This window comes from Balaenoptera borealis (genome assembly GCF_965194805.1).
Source record: "Balaenoptera borealis genome assembly, chromosome: 13".
In the NCBI taxonomy this organism is placed as follows: domain Eukaryota; kingdom Metazoa; phylum Chordata; class Mammalia; order Artiodactyla; family Balaenopteridae; genus Balaenoptera; species Balaenoptera borealis.
The window spans coordinates 79,123,810-79,150,763 of record NC_138870.1 but is presented as its reverse complement, the minus strand read 5'-3'; the positions used below and the strand labels follow the sequence as shown (position 1 = coordinate 79,150,763).

The 26,954-nt window shown below is 40.8% G+C and overlaps 1 long non-coding RNA gene across 1 annotated transcript in view; it reads left to right on the top strand.

The window, feature by feature from the left end:
* Positions 1 to 32: 32 nt before the first annotated feature.
* The window catches only part of LOC309609246, a 388,908-nt gene continuing 361,986 nt past the window's right edge, over positions 33 to 26,954 (top strand). Inside the window, exon 1 of the long non-coding RNA XR_014233337.1 lies at positions 33 to 7,681. This is a non-coding gene — a long non-coding RNA (uncharacterized lncRNA). The remainder of the gene's footprint in view (positions 7,682 to 26,954) is intronic.

Genomic DNA, 26,954 nt, shown 5'->3' with positions numbered 1-26,954 from the left:
AAGCCCAGAGATAAACCCACACACATATGGTCACCTTATCTTTGATAAAGGAGGCAAGCATATACAGTGGAGAAAAGACAGCCTCTTCAATAAGTGGTGCTGGGAAAACTGGACAGGTACATGTAAAAGTATGAAATTAGAACACTCCCTGACACCATGCACAAAAATAAACTCCAAATGGATTAAAGACCTAAGTGTAAGGCCAGACACTATCAAACTCTTAGAGGAAAACATAGGCAGAACACTCTATGACATACATCACAGCAAGATTCTTTTTGACCCAGCTCCCAGAGGAATGGAAATAAGAACACAAATAAACAAATGGGACCTAATGAAACTTAAAAGCTTTTGCACAGCAAAGGAAACCATAAACAAGACCAAAAGACCACCCTTAGAATGGGAGAAAATATTTGCAAATGAAGCAACTGACAAAGGATTAATCTCCAAGATTTACAAGCAGCTCATGCAGCTCAATAACAAAAAAACGAACAACCCAATCCAAAAATGGGCAGAAGACCTAAATAGACATTTCTCCAAAGAAGATATACAGATGGCCTACAGACACATGAAAGAATGCTCAACATCATTAATCATTAGAGAAATGCAAATCAAAACTACAATGAGATATCATCTCACACCGGTCAGAATGGCCATCATCAAAAAATCTACAAACAATAAATGCTGGAGAGGATGTGGAGGAAAGGGAACACTCTTGCACTGTTGGTGGGAATGTAAATTGATACAGCCACTATGGAGAACAGTATGGAGGTTCCTTAAAAAACTACAAATAGAACTACCATACGACCCAGCAATCCCACTACTGGGCATATACCCTGAGAAAACCATAGGTCAAAAAGTGTCATGTACCACAATGTTCATTGCAGCTCTATTTACAATAGCCAGGACCTGGAAGCAACCTAAATGTCCATCGACAGATGAATGGATAAAGAAGATGTGGCACATATATACAATGGAATATTACTCAGCCATAAAAAGAAATGAAATGGAGGTATTTGTAATGAGGTGGATGGAGTTAGAGTCTGTCATACAGAGTGAAGTAAGTCAGAAAGAGAAAAACAAATACAGTATGCTAACACATATATACGGAATCTAAGGAAAAAAAAAAAAAAAAAAAAGGCCATGAAGAACCTAGTGGCAAGACGGGAATAAAGACACAGACCTACTAGAGAATGGACTTGAGGATATGGGGAGGGGGTGGGGTGAGATGTGACAGGGTAAGAGATTGTCATGGACATATATACACTACCAAATGTAAAATAGATAGCTAGTGGGAAGCAGCCGCATAGCACAGGGAGATCAGCTCGGTGCTTTGTGACCACCTAGAGGGGTGGGATGGGGAGGGTGGGAGGGAGGGAGATGCAAGAGGGAAGAGAAATGGGAACATATTGTATATGTATAACTGATTCACTTTGTTATAAAGCAGAAGCTAACACACTATTGTAAGGCAATTATACTTCAATAAAGATGTTTAAAAAAAAAAAAAAAAAATGCCTGCCTGGAAGACCAAAAAAAAGGAACTATGTATTCATTAGTTTCTGTCATCTATTGGTCAATGGTGGGCCCATGGCATTATTGACCCTCTTACTTCTGGGTTGCAGTGTGGTAGTGCCAGTATTCCCCTTGGTGTATTGCACCTGGCATAAGAGAAGCCCTGGGATGGGAAGCAAGAGGTGTGTGATGGAGGCACATGTGAGACACTATCAGATTTACACCCATGGGAAGCTGGACAAAGACTCCATGGAACTCGATGCTGCAGCGGTGGGCTGTAGTAGGAGATGGGGCTGAGAGGATGTGAAGTGGTGTGTGACAGGTATCCAGTACTCCAGTACACACACCATGAATGTTTTGGTAGTGTAGACCAGATTGGGAAACAGTTTCCAGTAACATGCCTCTTCTTGTAGCAGAGATTTCAGCCTGAACCCAGGCCTTTTCTTTTGCTGGAGTTCATGTTCAGGCATGTTTGGCAGACTAGTAGGGCAAACCTGAGAGAGTCTATTTGTATGCATCAGTATGGAAGAGCCTAGAAAGAGACATTAAGAGATGGAGGGAATCAGATGGTATCCCATGACAAGGTCTGAACTCTATGGAAAAAGGGGCTCAGGCAGAAAGGGCAGGATCTGTTTTCAGAGGGATCCAGTACCTTCATAGCCAGCAGTATAAACTCTGCAAAGGCCCTGGTGATAAACCAGTAGGGAAGCTGAGCATTATTCCCACTTCTGCATGGTTCCACAGGGAAGATCAAATGTTTATAATGCAATAAACATGGTTTGGGTGCTTCCAAGAATGCTTTTCCATGTGGCCCTGTATGTTTAGGGACTGAGAAAGTTTTTTAGAGATGTTAGTAGCTGTCATAACTGGGGATTGGCCAGTGGGTGTGGAACTCAGAGTCTGAACCAGCCTCCAGAGATAGCACAGGGTTGGTCCAACCAGTAGGCAATAGGAAGAAGGCTTGACAAGTGAGTAGAGATCGGTATTTGGTTGCAGATAGCTCTAGTACAGGTGGCTATTCAACGAAAGAGTGGAGACCCAGTCATGGGAACGTGGTAAGAAGGTTACACCAGGGTTTTTCCAGGCCCAGAGGAAGTAGCACGCAGGGTGCTAATCTAAGATGCAACTCAGCAAGGCATGAAGAGGAATCAAATAGAATCCCAAATGGGCTGAATCCAGTCACCAGAAATAATGAGCCTTGAGACTGACCGGCCCATGGCTCCATTTAGTTCATCTTCCTGGGGTTTGTCTGAATGCCCAGAGGGAAGTAAAGAGGCTGCTTACTAGCTAAACAGGCAAGTGGGCAGCAGGGGCAGTGAGTCAAGCTGCTCTTCACGGTTGAATTATCGATAAGCTCTATGTGTCTGAATCCACCAGGATTCATGAAGCAGGGCCCAATTTGTGAAAGCCTGTTTGCAACAGGCCTTATAAAAGAAGACTTGTTTTCCCCTGTCTAGAATCCCTTCTCCTCTTCTTCTTCCAGCAGAGCTACTTTTTTTCCTTTATAATTGGAAATACAGCACTGTATAAGTTTAAGGTGTACAGCATAATGACTTCACTTACATACATCATGAAATGATTATCACCATAAGTTTAGTGAATTCCATCATCTCACATAAATACAAAATTGAAGAAATAGAAAAAACATTTTTTTGTACTGAGAACTCTTAGGATTGACTCTCTTAACAGCTTTCATATACAACATACAGCAGTGTCAATTACATTTATCATGTACATTACATCCCTAGCACATACTTATCTTTTAACTGGAAGTTTGTAAACTTTTGACTGCCTTCATCCAATTCCCCCTTCCCCCATCCCACCTCTGGTAACCACAAGTCTCATCTCTTTTTCTGTGAGTTTCTTTGTTTGTTTGTTGTTGAAGTATAATTGACCTACAACACTATGCTAGTTGCTATTACACAGCATAGTGTTTTGATATTTCTATACCTTTCAAAATGATCACCATGATAAGTCTAGTTATGATATATCACCATACAAAGATATTACATAGTTATTGACTGTTTTCCCCACACTGTACATTTCATACCCATGAATCATTTATTTTGTAACTGGAAGTTTGTACCTCTTAATTTCCCCTGCTATTTCAATCCTCCCCCCAACCCCCTCCCTCCTGGCAACCGTTTGTTCTCAGTATCTATAACTCTGTTTCTATTTTGTTATGTTTGTTCATTTGTTTGTTTTTTAGATTCCACATACAGTATTTGTCTTTCTCTGTCTGACTTACTTCATTTAGCATAATACCCTCTGGGTCCATCCATGTTGTTGCAAATGGCAAGATTTCATTCTTTTTTATGGCTGAGTAGTATTCTATTCTGTGTGTGTATGTATACATATATATGTCACATCTTCTTTATCCATTCATCTATTGATGGACCCTTAGGTTGATTCCATATCTTGCCTATTGTAAATAATGCTGCAATGAACATAAGTATGCATATAACTTTTCAAATTAGTGTTTTCATTTTCTTTGGATAAATACCCAGGACTGGAATTGCTGGATCATATGGTAGATCTAATTTTAATTTTTTCTTTTTAATAAATTTATTTATTATTTTATTTTATTTTTGGCTGCGTTGGGTCTTCGTTGCTGCATGTGGGCTTTCTCTAGTTGTGGCAATCGGGGGGCTACTCTTCGTTGTGGTGCACGGGCTTCTCATTGCAGTGGCTTCTCTTGTTGCAGAGCACGGGCTCTAGGCACGCGGGCTTCAGTAGTTGCAGCACGCGGGCTCAGTAGTTGTGGCTCACGGGCTCTAGAGCGCAGGCTCAGTAGCTGTGGTGCATGGGCTTAGTTGCTCCACGGCATGTGGAATCTTCCCGGACCAGGGCTCGAACCTGTGTCCCCTGCATTGGCAGGTGGATTCTCAAGCACTGCACCACCAGGGAAGCCCTAATTTTAATTTTTTGAGGAATCTCCATACTGTTTTCCATTGTGGCTGCACCAATTTTCAATCCCACCAACCATGTACAAAGTTGGTGGAAATGTACACGTATTCCCTTTTCTCTGCATCCTTGCCAACACTTGTAATTTGTTGTCTTTTTGGTAATAGCCATTCTGACAGGTGTGAGGTGATAGCTCATTGTGGTTTTGATCTGCATTTCCCTGATGATTAATGATGTTGAGCATCCTTTCATGTACCTGTTGGCCACCTGTATGTCTTCTTTGGACAAATGTCTATTCAGATCCTCTGCCCATTTTTCAATCAGGTTTTTTGTTTTTCTGATGTTGAGTTGTATGAGTTCTTTGTATATTTTGGACATTAACCCCTTATCAGATATATTGTTTGCAAATATCTTCTCTCATTCAGTAGGTGGCCTTTTTAATTTGCTGATCGTTTCCTTTGCTATTCAAAAGCTTTTTAATTTGATGTGATCCCATTTATTTTTGCTTTTGTGTCCCTTGCTTGAAGAAACAGACATATCCAAAAAAAAAAAAAATCAACAAAACCTATGTCAAAGAGAGTACTACCTATGTTTTCTTCTAGAAGTTTTATGGTTTCAGGTCTTAACATTTATGTCTTTAATTGATTTTGAATTTATTTTTGTGCATGGTGTGAGAGAGTAATCCAGATTGACTCTTTTGCATGTAGCTGAAACATGACCTAAGCCCAGCCAATCAGAGTGCTTTCTTTATTCCCTTGGTTTGGGGAAAGGCAGGAAACCTAGAAAGGCCAATCAAATTCTTCCTTGAGATTTGATATTCAGGTGCTTAGACAGAGAGCAGAGCTCTCTCTCAGTCTTGGGATCACAAGCTGTAAAGATGATGTAGATGGGAGTTATTTTCTGTCACCTTTCCTGGGTGCATGAGGAAAACCATCTACGGTTAGAGAGAATGAGTTCAGCATTCAAAGAAAATAAGAAATGAAGAGAGATGAGAGAGAGGTAGAGAGAGACAGGGTCCTAAGGATGTTACTTGGGCTCTGAATCCAGCCATGCCTGAAGCAAAAGCAATCCCTGCTCTTTCATGCACCAATAAGTTCTCTTCTACTTAAACTAGTTTCTAGCCTATTTCAATCGGGGTTCTGTCATTTGCCACATACGGGAATGAGACTAATTTATGTGTTTATTCACTGCTTCATAGCAGGTACATATCTATTGCCTTCATTCATAGCTAGCCTGAAATTTAGAGTTTGGACAGCAAATACTTACTCAAGTCTGGCCTCCATTGCTCTTCACAAGGACACACTGACCACTTGGGTGAACATATAGCTAATACTTCCTATCTGGCAAAATCTCTGTGATATCATATCTTTGTCATTGCCCAGCACTGCTTTTGACATTTGCTTGTTCTTTGGAGTTCACTCCTCCCTTTTTGCCCTTGGTCTTCTCTAACTGTGGATGAAATCCTCAGCCCTTTCCACTTTGAATCTTCCTTTTTGCCCATGAGTTTAAACCTACAACTCAAATCCTGACCTTTCTCCTGAAACCAGATACCTGTTTTTAATTTCTATTTGTGGGTTCAATGATCAGCTCACACTCAACAAGTCTGAGACAGAGGTCAGCCGTCTCCTGGTAGTATTGATGGCACCACCATTGCACCTATCATCTGCTCCTGACAAGCCCGAAATTATCTGGGCAGGACTTCTTTCTCTCATCCTCATGTGCACTGAGTCAAGGAGACACCCTTCATGATGTCTGTGTGTGCCAGGAGCTGCGTGAGGTGCTGTAGGGAGAAGAAAAAAATTCAGTCATGGTCCCTGACCTGAAGAGTTTGCCTTCTAGTAGAGGAGCAATCCAAGACAGAAAGTGCTGAGTGCCAGAATAGCAGCAGCAAAGAAAGGATGGAGTCAGCCTGACAGGAGGCAGCGTTCATGTCTTCTACTGGGGAAGAATTTCCACAGTCCATGAAGGGACAAGGACGTCACAAGAAAAGGGAGCCATGAGAGCAATTGATTGAAGTGCTCTTGGAATGATGACTTGTGTTTGCTGGTTCATGGGGGTGGCTGGGGAAAGCATTGGGGAACCATGGTTGAGGTCAACAGTGTGAGTGTGGCACAGAAAAGCCAGTCAGAGCCCCCTTCTGTCTTGTCTTCCCATATTATGGAGCTAGAAAACTGAAATACCAGCTTCCCTTGCAATTATGCATGACCAACTAGTGGCCAAAGAGAGTAAAGAGAGTGTAAGCTGGTGGAAGTCGTGGGAAAGCATTTAAAAAGTAGACAGGCTGTGCTGGCATACTCATCTTGGGCTTCCTCTCCCCACTTCTTCCTACTTAGGAGCACACATCATTATTTGTGGGTACAGCAGCCATCCTGGCACCATGAGACCCTCCAAGAATGAGGATATGTTTGCAGGATGGCAGAGGAGAAAGACAGAAATATCCTGCTTTCTCAATGACATCATCTAGCTACTGTTTTCCCCCACATGCCTTGTGTATTAATAAAAAAAAAAAAAAAAAAAAAAAGTCCCGGGACTTCCCTGGTGGCACAGCGGTTAAGAATCCGCCTGCCAATGCAGGGGACACAGGTTTGAGCCCTGGGCCAGGAAGATCCCACATGCCACAGAGCAACTAAGCCCGTGAGCCACAACTACTGAAGCCTGCACACCACAACTACTGAAGCCCATGCACCTAGAGCCCGTGCTCCGCAGCAAGAGAAGCCACTGCAATGAGAAGCCTGCGCACCACAACGAAGAGTAGCCCCCGCTCGCGGCAACTAGAGAAAGCCTGTGTGCAACAAGGAAGACCCAACACAGCCAAAAATAAATAAATAAATAAATTTTAAAAAATCCTTATTTGAGTAAAATCACTGTTAGTCAGATTTTCTTTTGCTCACAGCTGAATAAAAATGCTAACTTATAAGCCATATGTTAGAAATACTGCATGCCATTCTAGAGAAAGTTTATTCTATAAGCAAGGAAGAGGCAGAAAGCTCTTTACATAGAAGTTAGGGGGATGCCATTAACAGAAACCCCTCTCCTTTTGCCGTTCACTGTTCATACCCTTCAAAGCTGAGTTCAGTCTCCTCCTATTCATGGAAGCTTCTGTCTCTTGTCTTAGCCACATTTATCCTCACTCCCTGCTGGGCAATTATCAAGTGTAGCTCAGTGACATGTACTGTTACTGATTCTTCGTGGATGTATGTTATGCATGCCCAGTAGGACTGTCAGTGCCTTGCAGGTAGTGGCCAGGTTTTATCCTTTCTCTCTTGAAGTGCCCAGGCTGGAAAAAAAATCACACGTTGGTTAGGTGCTCAGGCGCTGGAGTCTCGGGTTTGAATCCTGACTCCATCATGTAGATCATAGGCAAAATTTTTAACCTCTCTAGGCCTCAGTTTCCTCATCTGGGGAACAAAGACTGATAGTAGAACTTACTCACAGGGTTATTGTGAGGCTCAGATGAAATATTTTCACTAATTCCTTAGCATCATTTTAGTCATCATTACATACGTAGTCGATGGATTGCGTTAATGACCTCCCTGTGTCCATGTGTGTTCCAGTGTGACTTTACTGCTCTTCCCATCATGAGGTGGACTCCACTTCCCTGCCCTTGAATCTGGACTGGCCTTATGACATTCTTTGGCCAGTAGAATGTGGCAGAAGTGAGGCTGTGCTAGTTCTCAGTCTAGGCCTCAAGAGTCCTGGCACATCTCCACTCTCCCTTTCAGTGCCCCTGACTTTACCATAAGAACAAGCCCGGGGGGCTGCTGGAATTGAGACACCTCATGCATTAGACTTGGGTCTTCCCAGAGGAGCCCTTCTAGACCAGCCAGTCCGCCATTTAGCTATATACACATGAGAGAGTCCAGCCAAGATCAGAAAAACCACTCGGGAAACCCATACACTTATGAGCAATAATAAATGCTAATTGTTTTAAGCCAGTCAGTTTGGGGGAGGTTTGTTATACAGCAAAGCCAGCTGATATAAGTTATCTAAGAGATGTGGGACTTTGCCTGTTTCATTCACTACTGTATTTCCAACACCTAGAACAGTGTATCACACAATCAGGTGCTCAATAAACGTGTTGAATAAATTCTTGAATGTATTTATGATTATTATGATTATTATTATTATCTTAAAGGATCATAGTGACAAGTAAATGAGATGATGCAGGAAGAGCATTTAGCATTGTTTCTGGCGCACAGTGACTTCTCAATAAATGTTAGCTATTAATGGGTGGTCAACAATGACTGATCAATTGACGAACACATTTTGTATTAACTAAGACTAGCTGATGAGTAATGCGGTCCTAAGCCCAGTGAATGAAGCAGTCTTCTGTCTTTCAGAAAACCTAACACGAGCCACAGTAGGGTCTTTAGCTTGTAACTTTAAATAGCTAGATGATAGATAAATAGATAGGTAGATAGATAGACAGGTAATAAATTAACTGCCCCAGGCCACGATGTGTTGAGTTCCCAACTCTTATCAGTATGCTGCTTCTTCCCCCCAGATACTGGGGAACTCTCTCCCCTGCGGCACTGCTGGTGACCATGGGGGTAGGTGGTGTGTGTGGGACGGGTCGGATGGGAGGTGGGGCGTGAAGCCTGGGGTAATTCCTCTGTAACTGTGCTAAGGGGCTGGTCCTGCTTGCTAGCTCTGCTTTGCTATTGTGAAAAGAGGCCTTTTCTTCCTCACCAAGCAAAGGTTCACACTTTGTAATCACTCAGTGACCTCCCTAGTTCCCAAATTACATTTGGCCGCTAGAAAGATGAACACGTTGTACCCTCTCTGTGGGACTCATTATTTCCATTCTGGAGACTGTCATTTATGAAATTCTGACATTTTTTTCATTTTGTATTTACACTAGACAAGGCTAAGAATATTGTAATTGTCTGCAGTGTTTTGAAAACACTTGTCACAAACCGAAGCCAAATGCTGATTAATGTTAAAGTGTTTTGAAGAACCAAGCTTTTGGCTCATTAACTGGACTTGAATGGCATTACCCATCAGCTTCAAGTTCTGATAATTGCTCATCACAGATTGGTGCTAATTTAGTAATAATGGTGCTGACAGATTTGTATATTTTGCCCACACTGAACATTATGTACATATAAAGGCTAGTGTGAATGCCAGACCCAGGGCGAGAAGACTGGTCCCAGATTTGCCACAATATAAATGTGAGCAAGTAAGCTGACCTATTCTGTCTCCATTTCCTTATGTAAAATAAGGGGCTTAGAGGAGATGATCTTCAATATCCTTCTTACCAAGATTCAGTGGTGTCAATATTATGTGGTTTGGTCTTGAGTCACACAATAAATACAGATTCATTTTAGGAAAGGCACAAACATGGGGCTAAACTGATATACACAGAATATGGGCAAGGATGTCAGTTTATTTCCTTTTTGCTCTGCATCTTTTCTATATTAAGAAGGAAAGAAATGTTCCCTGTTGGGCTTGCAGGATAAGCCCTTAATCAAATGTTACATACCATCTGTTTGAGACAGTATTTGGTAAGTCAACTTAAGTAGCTATAATCACTGTGGAATCTGAAACTGTTTCCTGTTATCCTGTCTATTTTCTAAAGCAGAGGGAGGTAATCTAGTTTCTTAAGCCAGCACAAAACAGTAATATTCCAAGGAAGAAAGACACTTATTTTGAGCTTCATATTAATACTTTGGAACTGCTTATTGAATTTGCCTTTCCTTTTCTCCCTCTTCTCCCATTTATTTACGCTGCTTCTTCCCCTCACCCTTCTGTATCAAAGTTATCGACCCCCTCAGTGCGACTCACTGTCTTCCCCTCTATTCCCATTCCTTGGCATAATCCTTGGGGGTTTAATGTACTTGTTGATAATTCTTACCCTGACATTAGAAGAGGGCCAGGTTCAGAAATGTTAATGATTGGGTCAAGATGGCATCTCTGGTTCATGCCAAAGGATGGTAGATTGCCATAAAGATTAATTCAGTGTATATTGAGTGTTTCATGGAGTGTGGGACCACAACATGCTCCCCAGGTGTTAGAATCACAGAAATACAGAGCTTAGTCAGGCCTAAGAGTTGTTCTCTGTAACTCTGTGCTCCGGGAATTTATTTCTCTACTTTAAAGATTAGGAAAGTAGCTTCAAAATCTGCCTTATTTTTCCTTCCAACAACTGACATATTTTCTTAAAGGCCCTCTTTCTCTTCTACTGGCTGGATAACATGTAACATACTACCCTTTTCTATTTGAAAGCCTGGGGTCATCCTCTGGAGTCATTGGCTATTTCCTGCCGGTTGGGGTGATGGTGACAGCCAAGTAAATGGTGGAGATCATCTTGAGTTTACCACTGGTGCAAGTCCATGGGGTTGGGTTACCTGGGTATGGGCATCCCCATAAGTCCAGTGCCTTCCAGGATATTAAATGTCATGTAAACACAGCCTCACCACTGCTGCCCATGATAGTCTGTTGTCATCTGTCAGAAGGCAATGCCATGGGCTGTTTACTTGATGTAGAGACAAGATACCACCTCTTCCTGGGGCTTTTCAAGTTCTTAAATTCTGATCCTGGACAGCAGTAGTGCTGCAATATCTGGAACTACCAAAGAACACTGATGCGAGAATGTGGGATTGTTGAGGACATGACCTTGTAGGAGTTACTGTGCACATTTGGGTGTAACAGGGATGGGTAAAGATTGGGGGTCTGGAGGTACAGATTGCCTTTCCATGGTCAGAGAAAGGTTTTGGGGTTGAGAGAACTTGATGATCTGGTCTTCTGTACCATGTTATGCTGTGCATATGGGGAGAACTACCCTCTATGCTAGTGCCTGCCCCAAGGGCCGTGTCAGCTTTACTTTAAAAACGAACTTAAAATGGTGGATACTAGGCAGACATTGTTACTCCCACTCCAAAGGTGAGGACACTGAAGTCAAGGGTCTGGCCCACGGTCACCCTGCAAGGTCTTATTGAAGGCAGAAATAACATCTGAGTCTCGACTCCAGATCCGGCTCTCATTGCTCATCCCAGCGTGCCATGGCCAAAGTGACACGACAAGGCATTTAAATGTGAGAGCCAAGTTCTAGGTTCAGGTTATGTCCTTCTGTTCTTTAACTTGGCCTATTGCTGCTGGTTCAGGGCAGCTCTGTGCTCTGACTTACTGGTTTTTTCCTTAGACTGGAGAGCATTACCACACTTCCTGGTCTAGACCTCCAATGGGGGAGGATGGGACATAGTGCCAGCATTTAGATCATACTTGACTCAAGTGACTGCTCCAAACTATGAGAGCAGGGAATTTGAGTCTTTGTCTTTTAACCCTATCAAGCAAGACTGGTCTTTAGTGCATGATTTGCAATAATGAAGGTGACTCAGACAACCATCACCTGTCATAGGTCCTTGCTGGGGAGGCATCAAGAGGTTAGGACCCAAACTTTGAGGGCAGAGTACCCTGGATTCAAATCCCAACTCTATTGTTTCCTGGCTGTGTGATCTTGGACAAGTCTCTTAACCTCTCTGTAGCTCAATTTCCTGGTCTGTAAAATGGATTAAAAAAATCTGTTAGGATGAGATAATCTTTCCAAAGTCTCTGTCACATAAAAGATTTCAGGAACTCTTGGTTTCTTCACTCCTCCTCACCTCACATACATGTTGAATACAGTAGCCGTATTTTGAACCTCACATTAAAAGAATAAGTGTTATGCCTAGGGAAGCTAAATGACTTAAGGGCTAGCAAAAATTAGGTCTTTGGGGTTAGCTATGCCACATGCCACGTATAGATTTCCTGTTAATGAGCTTTAAATATATTACTGAGAGAATGCTTGTACTCCTCAGATGGTATCACAATATTTTGTGCCACTGGTATCCATGAGGAAGTACTGAGACAAATGGATCCCCATAAGTTGTGCAGTGTGAGTGAACTGAACCCTTTTTTTTCTAATATCACCAAGGCATTTGATCTCAAAGGGTGAAAACGTACAAATGTGTGTCATACAATTGTAATTTATTGCCTGCAATTGTAATTATTGATGACTCAAATTGAGGCACAGCCTTTTACATAGGAGGTTTATGATCAACAATTAAGAAATTTAAAAATATTAAACCATAGGATATACTATTACCTTTAAACATAATCAATTTGAAATGACTTCAATACTTAAAAAAATTGGGGGGCATTAAATTCTGCTGTAATTCTCTCTTTTTCCTCCTGAAATCAAAAAACAGGTCTGTCTTACCTACTTTATGGCCCACGATATACGTTTAATTAAAATCCCTCTATTTGTAACACACTTAGATTGGCAGTGGGCAAGTGGACAGATGCAAAACTATGTGGCTTAATTTTGCCCTCAAGGAGCTTACACTCTGGTCAGTCCTTTGGGAAATAGCCCAAGTAAACCTGGCCAGAGCAATTGCAGGGAAGTAGGCTGTTCTCTTTCTGTATCCATCTGTTGGTCTCTCGCTCTCCCTCTCTGTAAAACAGGACATAAGTAGTGAATGGAGAAGCCAGCTAATGTTCACCCTCAAACTGAATCCTAGATTATTGAAAATAACTAGGCTTTTATCCCAGAAGCCAGAAAAGAAATAAAAGTGCAATAATTATTTTAAAATTGTACATTAGGACAAAGCAGCTAAAATTCTAAATAATCATTATACATACCTTTTAGGTAGAAAACAGTAGATATTCATTTCTGTATCTACTGGAAAAGTAGGGCTGCCCTCCAGGCTATGACATTCCAAGTTCTCATTTGTATACAGGCAGGTACAATGAATGCCCTTCTAGTTCTAGGTGTGGAAGTTGTTGGTGGGCCCATCAACCATGTCAGTGGATATACTAAAGAATCATCTGGGCATATATAAGTAACAGGCATTCCTTCCAGCCAGACTACGCAGCTCATATTCATAAAAAGAGGAAGAGGATATTTCCAATGTGCTGTCAATAGGGCATGAACTCCTAGTTGTTTTTATTTTATTCAATTACTTATTGACTCATTCATTCATTCACTCACTCATTCAACCAAGGTGTTCCAAGCCCTATACTAGGTGCTGAGCTTCAGAGATGAATGTGATACCATAGCTATCCTAGGTGAACTAATAGTTAAATAAGAGTCCTTGCCCTGTGGTCCATAGATACCCAGGGTCAAAGTCGGGCTTTAGGGGATCAAGAAATCCCTTGAAATTAAATGCAGTCATTGGTCTGAATGTGTGAATATAAATTTTTCTGGGACAGGAGCCCATATCTTTCATCAGATAATCAAAGGGCTTGAGATCCAAAAAAAAGTTAAAGAATAACTGGCCTAGAAGGGAAGAAAACCCAGCCCAGCTCCAACAAACAACCATCAGCTCTGTAACCCTGGCTGGAAGCCAGGTAGGAGGTTTCCCTTGTCCCCTGCTCTGGGGCTCTACCATCAATGTGTCTCCATCCATGGATCTCTCTTCTAGTTCCAAAGCTACCCTCTCCTTATATCTTCACTTTGAATTCCTAATAAGGAACATTTGATAAGCCCCGTAAATTCCCATCATTTCTATTAGGGCAGAGCCTTCTTGCCAGGACACCTCAAAGGTTTTTGGCTGCTAATTGACTGCCTTTGGGTCAAGCACCAAAATGGCTCTAATCAGTTATGCCAGGTTGGGTGGGGGAGTGTCACTGGGAACAGATCATGGCCACTGCTCTCTAAGCCCTTGTCAGGAATCCTCCCCGGAGAGCTAGTAGATGAGGACATTCCCTGAGAAGTTAGTTGTAGGTGTGACAGTCCCTGCTCTCATGTATATGGAATCCTAAATCCATCCATAAAAAAGGTATGGTTAGATAAGTTGGATCAAGCTATCCATTAACTTGCCAGATCCCTGTTGGGATTGGTTAGTAAGATGATTAGTCGTATTCCATTCTATGGCTATGGAATACAAGAAAGCTAACTGTGCTATGCATATTTAAAACCTGGAATTTTGGCCTTCTTAGTCTTAGCTCAACCCAGCTAACTGGTAATAGTAACTGTGAAAAGCACAGACACTAGAACCAAGTGTCTTTATTTCAGGTCCACCATAAACTCGTACTTGTCCCAAGTCAGGGATCCAAAACCAAATAGGATTTGCAACCTGTCCTTGCAGGGATCACATAAGAATAGAAGTTATATTGTTTGGTATAAATAGCTGAATTGAAATGGCCATGGGCTGGGGGCCAGAGGGCCGGAATTCTGGTGCCAACTTTGCCACTTACTGGTTGCATAGGCTTGGCTCTACTATTTGAATGCTCTGAACCGTAGTTTTCTTACTTTAAAATGGGCATAATGAAACGCACTCTGCTTGGCTCTATGGTTATCTGAGAAACTCAATAAGATAATATATGTGAAAATGCTTTACTCTAAATTGCCAAAGCAAAACAAGGCTTTAAAAAATTATTGTCTTCGTTTTGGGTATTGTTGGCAGAACCGAACCATTCATTACTGGCGCCACGCTAGCTCCTATCATTAAACACATTCTTTGTCCTCTCAAGGTCTTTGCAAATAGGTTTAAAAGACATCTGATCACTTTGGAAACATGTGTATTTTAGTGGTGTGCATTTGGTTTCAAAGAACATCTGATAAAGGCTTTAAAAGTTTAAAAGTACAAACTGAATATTAAAACACCAGTTAAAGTTAATGAAGCAGGGCTCATAAGGAAAAAGAAGCTGTTTGCTGAGGGTGAGATGTCTTTTGCAAGAAGTTTCAAACTCTCAGAACTGTGTTAGAAATTTCCAAAGGGATTGATTGGATTCCAGTCATATTAAATTTCATAGAAGACTTTTTGACCATGGCACCCAAAGTTCCAGAACAATTATGGTTCTGAATGGCTTATTTATGCTGAGTAAAGTATATGAACAAGAGTTCCTTTTCTGATTTTAGTCTGGTAGGATGAGGTCTGTGAATTGGTCATTCACATAGCAAAGTAGCAAGTGCTTTGTTTTGAGGACTTTTGATTGTCCACATATTCTTTGTACTGTCTGGGCCACTGAGGGCTTAAATTGTGTATGTTCTTGAGTATGACTGAACTTTCTGTTTTCAGTATCCCCAGTGGGAGAGTGAGATCCTTGGGGACAGGAACTGTATTATATCCCTAAAAATACTTAAAGTACTATACCGGATATCACATTAAGAGAGCATAAGCCTTGTCGAGGCAAAATTCTGAACAGGAGATAATTATCTATTTTTGCCCTTTCTGAGTTTCCAGAGTCTTACTGAAAATAGTTAGATACGGTTTGCTGGATCAGGTATCTGTATGTAATAGCACCTGAAGTGGTTTCTTAACTTTGGGTTTAATGAAGCCAACAAAAGGATCTCTGGAAATGACTACGTCTACCCATTGAAGTGAGGATTGTACATAGTTTACTAGTCATATTTAGAAACAGGGAACTAAAAAAATACCCATAGTGTGGTGGTATTCATCACCAGTTAACCCTTTACTAAGGACTGGCTGTCATGATCAACCAGCATTGGGGTTAAAGAACTTAGGGCCTGGAGTCAAGCAGACTTGAGTTTGAATTTCAGCTCCACCACCAATTAGCTGTGGCCTTGGTCAACTTACTTAATTCCTCTAAGCCTCTGTGTTGCCATCAGTAAAATGAGGACAATAATAGTGCATTCTTATTAAGAGCTGTTGGGAAGATTAAATGAGGTGATATATGCCGAAGTGCTCAGCAGTGTGCTTGGCACAGAAGATGTGATTAATGCCTGGTAGCTATTACTATATATTAGCCAAGAAATTAGTCTTTGAGCTGGTCCAGGTTATAGCCCATTTAATGTGCTCCTAATTGTCCTTGTCTCAAGGGTTCTGTGCTTGGGCTTCTATTCTTGCTTCTTCCTTTATTAGTCACTACATATTATTCTTCTCTTTGTGTTTGAACGCTGGGAATGGCTGAACAATGAAAGATCTCTCCCTACCCTGAGTTAGGATTGGACATGTCTCATCTACTGACTGCCTGCCTGGTCAGCAGTGAGATCATATGCCATTGTGATTGGAGGAGGATTTAAACCCTTGCAGGCCAAAAGGAGTCACTTTCCACTGGGAATGTAAACTGAAAACAGATTCCCCTTCAACTCAGTGTTGGCGATGTATAGCACCATTAAATAACCCAGGAGCAGAGGCTCTGGACATGATAGTTTAATCACTTCATGCCCAAAGCCATATGGTGGCAGAAAGCAGCTCAACACTGGGTACTGAAACTGCTCCATTAAACAAATGCCTTTTAATTGAATAATTATGAGCATTACATAGTTGCTGACTTCAAGTATGGGCTTGAGAAAGAGGTGAAATCTGGAATGCTTTTTAAAGTTCTTTGGAGATAAGCTTCTGTCTGAATTGACATCTCTTGAGCTAGCCCAGAGTGAGTGTACTTTTTGGCTTTAAGGATCATTTACCTCATAGAAAACCTGGTTACTTACTGGGCTAGTGTGCCACTGCTGTGAGCTGGATGTCAGAATCTCACTATGGGCTCTGAGGTTTATGCCAGACCTGGTTAGTTTGACCAGGAAGAATGTTAGGAGAGAAGATGTGAGTCATCTCAAGTAAGCTTGTGATGGGTTGATACAGCTCTGCTGTGGGAAAAACCTAATCCCAGGAACATGGTATCTTACCCTAGACCTGTTGAATTAGAGGAAAGCAGAGCCCTCTTTCTATGAATTTATGCCTGTTCTTTGCTGAAGTACCAGACTTCTCCCAGTCTTCCCTCTGCTTTCTCTCCCAGCACTATAGGCAGACTGAAGGCTTCTAGATTCAGATCAAGGAATCATAGTTACATCTTGCCCACTAGGTTAGTGTTACAAATGTGTCAGCTAATCGGAACCCTTAAGCATGGAGGAATGATGACGGTCCCTGAGAATTTTAATATAGTATGAAAATGTAATAAGGTCTGTGATGTTGCCAGATGGTTTCCAAAGAGTCTAGTTCTGACTAAACTGACAGAGTGAGGACTGCTTTCGGTGTTTGTATTGGCCACATCTAGGCAATGGCACACCCGCTATACATGTTTATCGAATGGATGGATGGAGCTTCTGTAATGTGCTAATAAAGGTACTGTAGTTTACATTTGATGGAAGAAGCAGCATGGAAAGGAATGAAATGGCTTTCCAGAAGGACAGTAAGTACCAACAAAGTAACATGGAAGTATTCAGGGAAGATGAAGAGAAGACAGTGAGGCCAAAAAGAGTAAGTCTGAGAAAATAGAAAGTCACAACTAAAGACTGAGAGAGAAAGTTCCCTTCTAAACAAAAAGTAAAGCCTATTTTTCATTTTAAAGAAATACTCTAATGTGACTGAGGTTCCTTTCTTGAGTCAAAATGTTTTTGTTTCTGTTTCAGAATAATTCCCTTATTTCTATACTGTATTTTGAGCATATTTTTATCCTTTTATGAAGGAAGAGGGCGAGAAAAATGTTCTTTCTGCAGAAAAAAGACTCACCTTTTCTCATCCGTTCATTAAAAGCAGGATTTCCAAAGTGACATATTGAGACTATCCCATAACAGTTTCCTCTAGAAGCAAACATGCAAAGGAAGGTTTGAGGTGAATTTAGTTCTTGAATCCCACAAATTCTACTGTTCTTGTAAATATTTTACTACACTCTAATAAAATTCCTCTGTTTTTCTAGGATGAACGATAGCATATGTTTCCTCTTTGCTTTCAGCAGCCTCTCTAAGAACATAAGAGGCATTAAACCTCAATACATTGACAGAGGCTACTGAAGATTTAGTTTTGAAACCATCAACTACTCTCAGCCCCACCTTAGAAGTATTAAGTGAAAGCCATCCTGTAAAGTTATAATTAGAGATCGAAAATGCTGACCAGGAAGCTCATAGCCCTTTTTAAGTTGCTCCCAGGAGCTTGCTCAATTTCAAAAGGCTATTGGAAGAACATCATTAAAGTCAACAAGGGAAAAAAATGCTCTAAGATTTTCAGGGTGGGAGAAGAGTAGCAGCCAGAAGTAATATTGATTAGAAACTTATCCCCACAGCCTTCCTGTGACACCACCAATGAAAAGTGCTACAACATAAGACTGAAGGACATCCAGAGTTTCTTTCTGTATCAAACCTTTTGGATGCAGACTTAGGCAGCTTCATTCTACTGTGTGGAAGAGCCGAAAGACTAGTGCCCTTATGGGAATTATTTATGGTATCATGCCTAAGAACTTGGGGAAAATTTGCTACAACCCTGAATAAGGGGTCTGTGATTTTTAGCACACTTGGTCAATAATTTAACTCATAAATGCATACAGAGGCCCTACTGTATGCTAGGAGAGGCCCTGCTGTGTGTCAAGCACCATGATGGCATGAGGACAAAAAGACTGGCCTTGCCCTCAAGGAGCTCATTGTCTAATGAAGGGAGGAAGACAAGTAAACAGGAAAGTGACTGAGATGAACGTAAGATGTTTAGAGAGGGGCAAGTACAGGGAGATAAAGAGATGGTTCTGTTTGTGTGGAAAGTGGCTGCCCTCTGATGGCAACACCATCTGAAGGAACCTGAAATACCACACTTAGTCACTTGTCACCCTTACTCTCCCAGTGAGAGGCCTGCACATACCTTGCTTCCTATTTCTTTATCTAGAGCCTAGGGCCAGGATTGGGAGTGCTGCCTACTGGACTGTGTTAGAAAGAATGGAAGAAGAGTGTAGTAATCAATTACTGATGTCTGCCAAGGGTGTAGGAAATGGTGGGTGGCAGTATGTGTGCTATGCATTTGCCAACCCTGGACTAGGGCATATTCTCAGTGAGCTATGTTTGCAGTGTAACTGTAGCATATAAAGCTAAAATTCATTCAGTTGTTAACTTGAGCTAATAACGGTTTTGGTGATTTTCACTGACATTGGGAATTTTCACTGACTTTACCAGCACTTTGTAACTGTGACAGATACACTTTAGTAGATAGTAACAGTCTTGGGATGAGATAGATACACTCCATTGTGGAACAGGGATGGTTCATTTGGATTGTTTATATCCTGGAGAATGCTTCTTTCAAGACCTTTAAATTTCCTGTGTTCTGGTTTGATACTCAACAAATACCCTTCTCATTGCTAATCTGATTCTTTGTTTCTGGAAAGGAAGGATCCTGGTTGGTTGAAAGCAATGTTATTGTTACTTGGAAAGCTATTTCTCAAAGGGGAACCATAACAGTATCTCCTTGAAAATAGTTGGCAGTTGGGGTTATATGCCATTTCTTTCTAAGTGTAAATTTTAAGGGGATTGATCACTCTTGGGGGTTTGGTTAATTAAGTTTCTCAGTTTGGTTCTCCCAACCACAGGACTCCCACCCCAGGAATACTCTCTCCCATAGAACTCTAACTTCAACAGCAGTAGGGGCTGGTTTGCTTGCTTGTTGGTGATTGAAAGCTGATCAGTGTTCTCAACAGCGTTGTTAAAAATGCTTGTCACTGCTACTCTTAATAGTAGATGATCTTATAATTGGCGGCAAAATGATTCAATTACATTGATATCAATATATCTTTTTTGATAATATATTTTTTAGTTCATCAGCTTTTTTGGTTAAAAATGTGATTGCAGGAAGAGTCAGATTTGGGGCGTGGCCAAAATTTTGTTATTAGTGAATTTTAATGGTCCCTGAAAAACATTTTTAATGAGGAAACATCATTATTAATGTTGGAAATTAATTACCTTTTCGTGTTTAGCAGCAGAGTAAATGAAAAGAAGTATGAGAACAATAACTTTATATTCTAGAGTGTATAATCTAGTTGGGGACATAAAAGACAAAGATAATAATAAAACAAGGTAGTATATACTTTATTGCATATATAATTAAATATGCATGCTGGAGCTGCTCATACTGGCTTGCAAGGAGCCAGTTGCTAAATTTTCCAGAGTTTTGAGAGCTGGTTGCTAAACTCAGCCATTATTAAAAATTAAATTATATAAACTTATGATTAAATAAATTATATTAAAAACAAAGGTAATAAAGAAGTGAAACTCATCACTTCCTAATCATTCTACTACATTTTACTGTCATCTCTGATCTTGAGGTCATTTATATCTACTGTGTCTATATGGTATGCCACGTGCATTTCTTCCAACTGTGTTGGGTGATGTCACGTTGGTGGCTTGAACTCAGCCATGGTGGGACTATTTACTCCATAGAAATTAACAAGCACTGCAAACCAAGACTTCCTCCCTCCACCTCCCACCCCCAGCCAGTTGTTAAATATTTACCAGCACACCACTGGATATAAACACCAAATAGGGAGAATAGACTCTAAGAACTATCACTGGGCAGAGGAGGGTGAGGTCACTTCAGGTTTGGGGGTCAGCGAGGTAAGTTTTTGAAGTTGGCTCTGAAGCCAACTTGTATGTATATGTATGGGTCAGGGCCACCCTCAGGGGCATTTAGAACCAGGACAAATCACAGAATGCCCACATGTCCCTGGACATTTCCATATAGATGAAACCAGGTTAACATGAATATTAAAAACCTCTTTGAAGACAAAACAAAGTAAATAAAAAATCAACAGTCAGCTTGAGGGGTGTGTGTGTGTGTGTGTGTGTGTGTGTGTGTGTGTAAGGCTGTAAGGCATGTAGGGCAGTCTTGCCTGTTCTGGCTGAGGGGTCGTGAGATGGTTAGATAACCACAGTGATAGCCAGTAAAGAGTTAAAGGGCTTTCTGTGCTTCTCTTCCTGCCAGGAGCTGACACCCCAGAGACAAGGTATTCCCTTTCATCTTGCTGTATAATAGAAAAAAAGAAATTTAAATTAAAAAAAAAAGGTAGTCTAATAGAGTATATTTAGGTGGCTTCCTGCAAGTGGGGGAGGGACACTCTTTGAACTAGCATCCTGGATCACTGTTCTCTTCTACCCCCACATCTTTGCAGACCTCTACATGCCTCCTGGGAGAGAACAGTTACTCATTTTCAATCAATGGAAGTTTTTCTTGATGTAAAGAAAAAGAAGCTTAAGGAAAAAAACGTGAAGAGTAATAATAGTAGGAACAAGATGGCGATGGTGAGCCTTAAGGAGTTTTGGAAAGGAAAAAAGAAAAAAAAAAAAGCTTGAGTCTTAACAACAGGCCACAGAGTAGGCCAGTGTGAGCCGTTAGCTGTGCAGCCAGCCCTGAGGGGATCATGGTGGAGCACAGGAAGGAAGAGACAGAGGAAGAAGAAGATTCCAAGGACACGGATAGGAACCATTCACCACTTGGGGCTACAGCTGATGTCAGGTGAGGAGAGGCTATTGATTGCTTGCAATCCTCATCTCAGGAATACAGGTGCTATATTTCACCACTGTTGAAGTGCCCTTTTTCTTACAATTTAACAATTTTGAAATCAGGATGCACCTTATAATTGATGGTGTCAACATCACTGTTGGTCAGGTGGCAGATGTGACAATGTGGTCATTGCTGTGCATGTGGAAACTTGGTATAGATGTTTGTATTGTGGTCATGTGTTGTTTTAAAAACACATATCTATATCAAATAAATTTAGCATAGCAGAAAATGAAAATTTCTAATAAGAAAGCATGGTGTCATGGTTCAATGGGCATTTTTTTTCTCCATGACAGATTAAATAATGGTGTGTCTTACGATTAGTGGCACCTTAGATTCAGTGAAATACAAGTTAATTCGCTGTTTAGATATCTAAATTAACTCTTTATGAAATTGTGTTCCATTTACACACAGTCTTAGGTCTTCATTGAATACCTCTGTTGAACCAGAAATGTGTGAGTTAGGTTGATCAAAATAATCACCCAGAGGTCACTATTCTGTGTACAGAATTGGCCAACCATTTACTGAATTTGGTTGTTCATTTATAACAATGCATGTACAAGTAGGAACTATTTGGCTTGGTACTGCTGGATGCTAAAAGTTATAATTACATGGAGATAGGTGAGTTTCTGGGGTTTTTGCTTAGCATCAAAGAGTTGAGCCAACCTCTCATCTGTCCTCTTTATGGCAGTGAACTGCCACTCACTACATCAGACCAGTGTCCTCCAATGTGGGTGGCTGGGAGAAATTGTCTTCATTTTGTATCCACTCCAAAATGACTCTGCAAGCAGACTGAAGGATGTAGTGATCAGAAAGTGAAAATTGTGTTTGGTAGTTGGTGGGTCGATCATTTGCCTGGAGTGGATTGGGTTTGTATGGGAGAAGGGTTACAGGTAAAGATGGTGAGTTAGACTGGTTCTGTGTATTGGACTAGGTGAGAATCTCTGGATACGATGTGCACTGACATTCACCCACAAATCAGCACACAGCAAATGTTTTGTTAAGCAGAAGGAGCAGGCTAACGAGGGAAGAGAAAGCTGCAAGGCAGTGATGCAAAATTCTTGGCACTCTTTGTCAGAAATGAGGGCTTCTATTCCAGGTGCAAAGTTGCAAGGCATACTCCATTTCACAGCTGGTGGCCTGTTTTATTTTTCAGAAGGGATCGGAGAGGGGGAGGTGGGGAACCTCTCGCCTGATGGCACAGCAGAGGTGGGAAGAAGGGGATCCAGCTCATTTGTTTCCCTTTCATTAGGCCCCTGCAAAATTAACGATGAAGGATTTAATTGCACTGTTTGCTTCTATCTCTAGAAAAGCTGAATTGGTAATTGCATTAACTTGTTACTATGCCTTGCTCTTACAGGGTAATAAAATTTTAACTATTGCTTACTAATTACAGGGTTTTCATTATTCTGAAAATCCCGTTCAGCATGTGTCCCATTTTCACTTTTATGAAGTGGAAAAACGGGGGCTGCATCTTTGAAAGACCCAAACTGAGTTGAAGCTGTGACTTGCCTAAAGCCATTCCTGACTATGAAGAGCAGGGTACGACTGTGATTTTTATCCTCCTTTGATGAATAGCGCTGTTGGCAGAGAACATAAGTGCTGTCGCGCTCTGGAGTCCCATGGCACTGCACAGCAGAGGGATTATCACATGGAGCCAGTGATGGTTTTTGTTGGGTGGTAGTAATGGCAGAAGTAATGGCAGTCATTAAAATCATGCTGCCAGTGGCGTTGGGCCTTCAGACCACAGTTAACTCAGGACATGTCAAGGACAGGTCGCTCCCAAAAGCTCTCTGGAAGGGATTGCCCATCATGCCTTGTTCTTTCCACGGAGAGCTTTGCATCTGAGAATTACAAAGCTCGCATGCGCAGTGATAGACCTTGAGTCTTGGCCATCTCTTGCATCTACACTGTGGTGCTTTTGATGTTTCCTGAAGATCTTCCTTAGGTGAGAATCAAAGTGGACTCATACAAACCTGAGTTCATTCATAGAAAGGTAGCAGGAAATATCCTTGGGATGTCCCACTCCAAATTCAACAAATACAAATTTTGCAATACCGGAATGTATATGCAGTGCTAAAAGCTATGATGGATTTGAAGATTAGAATGGTTACTGTTCTCTGGGACCTACTCTCTGGGGATGGAGGGATCTATTCACAAGGAACTCTAATGCAAAGCAACATATGATATCATATATGTGTTACAAGAGAACTGGATTAGTGGCGGGGGGTGTGAATTGGTTCAGACTACAGTGATTTGAGAAGGTGTATGTGGGGTACAGGGGGAAAAATACCTGAGTTAAATTTTTCTGCGAATTTCACAAAGGTGACCTCGAACAAATCATTTAATCTCTTGTTTGTCAGTTTTGTCATCTTTAAAAAGGAAGTAGCTATCTTAAAGATTATTGGTAGGGCAAAGAACCACTCAATGCCTCCCACCGAAAATTTGATTTTAACAAAGCTCTGAATTCTAGGTAGGATTGGACAGGTAGAAATGGGAGGAAAAGGAATTCCAGGTGACGGGGACAGCATGGATAAGGGCCCAGTGGTAGGAAGGTGCTTTTCTGGTTGAAGCATAGGGTTTGTGTTGATATTTGTGTCTATGTGTGTCTATGTTGTGTGTGTGTGTCTCCTTTCTTTGTGAGGATAATCTTCCTTTACCCTCTTCCTTTACAACAGCACCTTTAAAATATTAAGAAACCCTAAGACAGAAGCAAGTTATTTCTTAAATTATATCTGCAGAGATATTTGCACAAAAAGGAAAAAATGAATAAATAGATAATTTTTAGATTTCTTGACTCATACAGAGTTATGCTTAGATGATGACTCAGGGATAAACTGAAAATGTATTGCTCTTATCTTAACAAAGGGAAAACATTGTTTATAGTAGATAGTCTGAGGTCCAACAAATGCATTTTTATAGTATGGTTCTAACCCACAGAATTCTGCCTGTAGGAGCACAAACACTTGTAAAAGATTGTAGGAATATAATAAGATTTAGCATAAAAATTAGAATAAATAGAATTTTATAAATAATATTACCCTACATTTATTTGGTGCTTTTTCATTTACAAAGTGCTTTCTTCATTATCTAATTTTATGCTCACCACAAATCTGGAAGAGGAGTGTTTCTGATATTACTCTGCCCATTTTCCAGATGTGGAAACTAAGTTTCCATGAAGTTGTGTGACTTTTTGTGAATTTTACACCTAACAAGTGCTAGAACTAGAACTTGAACTTTGGACTCTTGCTCTAGGATTCTTTCTAGAACATTATGTTGTCTTAGGATGATGCAGTCAGCCCACTCCTCATTTTTTTTTTTTTTTTTTTTGAGTAAATAGGTCCAGAGGGTTGAAGAGATGCGCTCAAGATCACATAGTTGATGGCTGCATTGGACCTTAAGCCCAAATTTCCTAACTTCTTGCCCAGAGCTCATTTCATAACACAGGCTATAGAGGACACAGGTTCACACTAAAAGCACTGCAGAATCCTTCCACACAGTATGGATCCCATAGGACAGTGTCTCTGTAAATGTCAGGTGGTAAAGTTCCTACAGGTAATTTCAAGGAAAATAAATAAGAGCTGGAATATATGACACACTATGCACTGAGCTCTTGAATTACTTTACATTAACTCATTTAATCCTCCCAAATACCCTCTGAGGTCACTGTGGTTATTATTTTCATTTTTTTCATTAGAGAAACTGAGGTACAGAGAGGTTAAGTAATCTGACCAGGGGTACATAGCCAGAAAGTGGTAGGTGGGAATGCAGAGTTAGGTAGTAAGGCCCTGGAACCTGACTCTTAGGCACTCAGCTATTAAGCCAAAATGCACCAATAGTTGGAATTCAAACAGGTGCTGAAATGAAGTCACATTTGCTTAGGAAACCCTTTTAACAAATAGAGCAAATTAATCATGAAAAAGCAGTGTAGGGTAAGTGTTCAGACCAATTAAGCATATAAGTAACTAATGTCAATTATCCATCATCTTACCTAGTCACTAGCTAAATACATCTACTACTTGGTTCCTAAGATCATAGCATGTTTGGAAGCTATATGCTGTTGCACTTTTATGTTTATTTTTTAAATTGAGATATAATTGGCATGCAACACTGTATAAATATGAGGTGTACAGCATAATGATTTGACTTACATACATCATGAAATGATTACCACAGTAGGTTTAGTGAACATCTGTCTCATATTTCTCATTAAAGAAATAGAAAAAAAAATTTTCCCTGTGATAACTCTTAGTGATAACTAAGTGATAACTCTCTTAACTTTCATGTATAACATACAGCAGTGTTAATTATATTTATCATGTTGCACATTACATCCCTAGTAACTGTTTATCTTATAACTGAAAGTTTGTACCTTTTGACTGCCTTCTTCCAATTTCCCCAACCCCAATCCCCCAGTTCTGGTAACCACAAATCAGATCTCTTTTCCTATGAGTTGGTTTGTTTTTGAAGTATAATTGACCTACAGGTACTATGTTAGTTCTTGTTACACAACATAGAGGTTCAATATTTCTATACATTTCAGAAATGGTCACCACTGTAAGTCTAGTTGCCATTTGTCACCACACAAAGATATTACATAACTATAGACTATATGCCCCACACTGTACCTTCATACCTGTGACTCATTTATTTTACAACTGGAAGTTTGTACTGCTTAATTTCCCCCACCTATTTCACTCATCCCTCCACATTCTTCTCTCTGGCAACCACCTGTTTGTTCTCTGTATTGGTGACTCTGTTTCTGTTTAGTTATGTTTGTTTATTTGTTTTGTTTGTTAGATTCTGCATGTAAGTGAAATCATATGATATTTGTCTTTGTCTTATTTCACTTACCCTTTAGGTCTATCCATGTTGTTTCAAATGGAAAGATTTTATTCTTTTTTATAGCTGAGTAATATTTCATTGTATACCATATCTTTTTTTTTTTTTTTAATTAGTTTAAAATTTTTTTTTTTTAAAATATTTTATTTATTTATTTATTTATTTATTTATGGCTGTGTTGGCTCTTCGTTTCTGTGTGAGGGCTTTCTCCAGTTGCGGCAAGTGGGGGCCATTCTTCATCGCGGTGCGCGGGCCTCTCACTATCGCGGCCTCTCTTGTTGCGGAGCACAGGCTCCAGACGCGCAGGCTCAGTAATTGTGGCTCACGGGCCCAGTGGCTCCGCGGCATGTGGGATCTTCCCAGACCAGGGCGCGAACCCGTGTTCCCTGCATTGGCAGGCAGATTCTCAACCACTGCGCCACCAGGGAAGCCCACCATATCTTCTTTATTCATTCATCTATTGATGGACACTTAGGTTGTTTCCATATCTTGGCTATTGTAAATAATGCT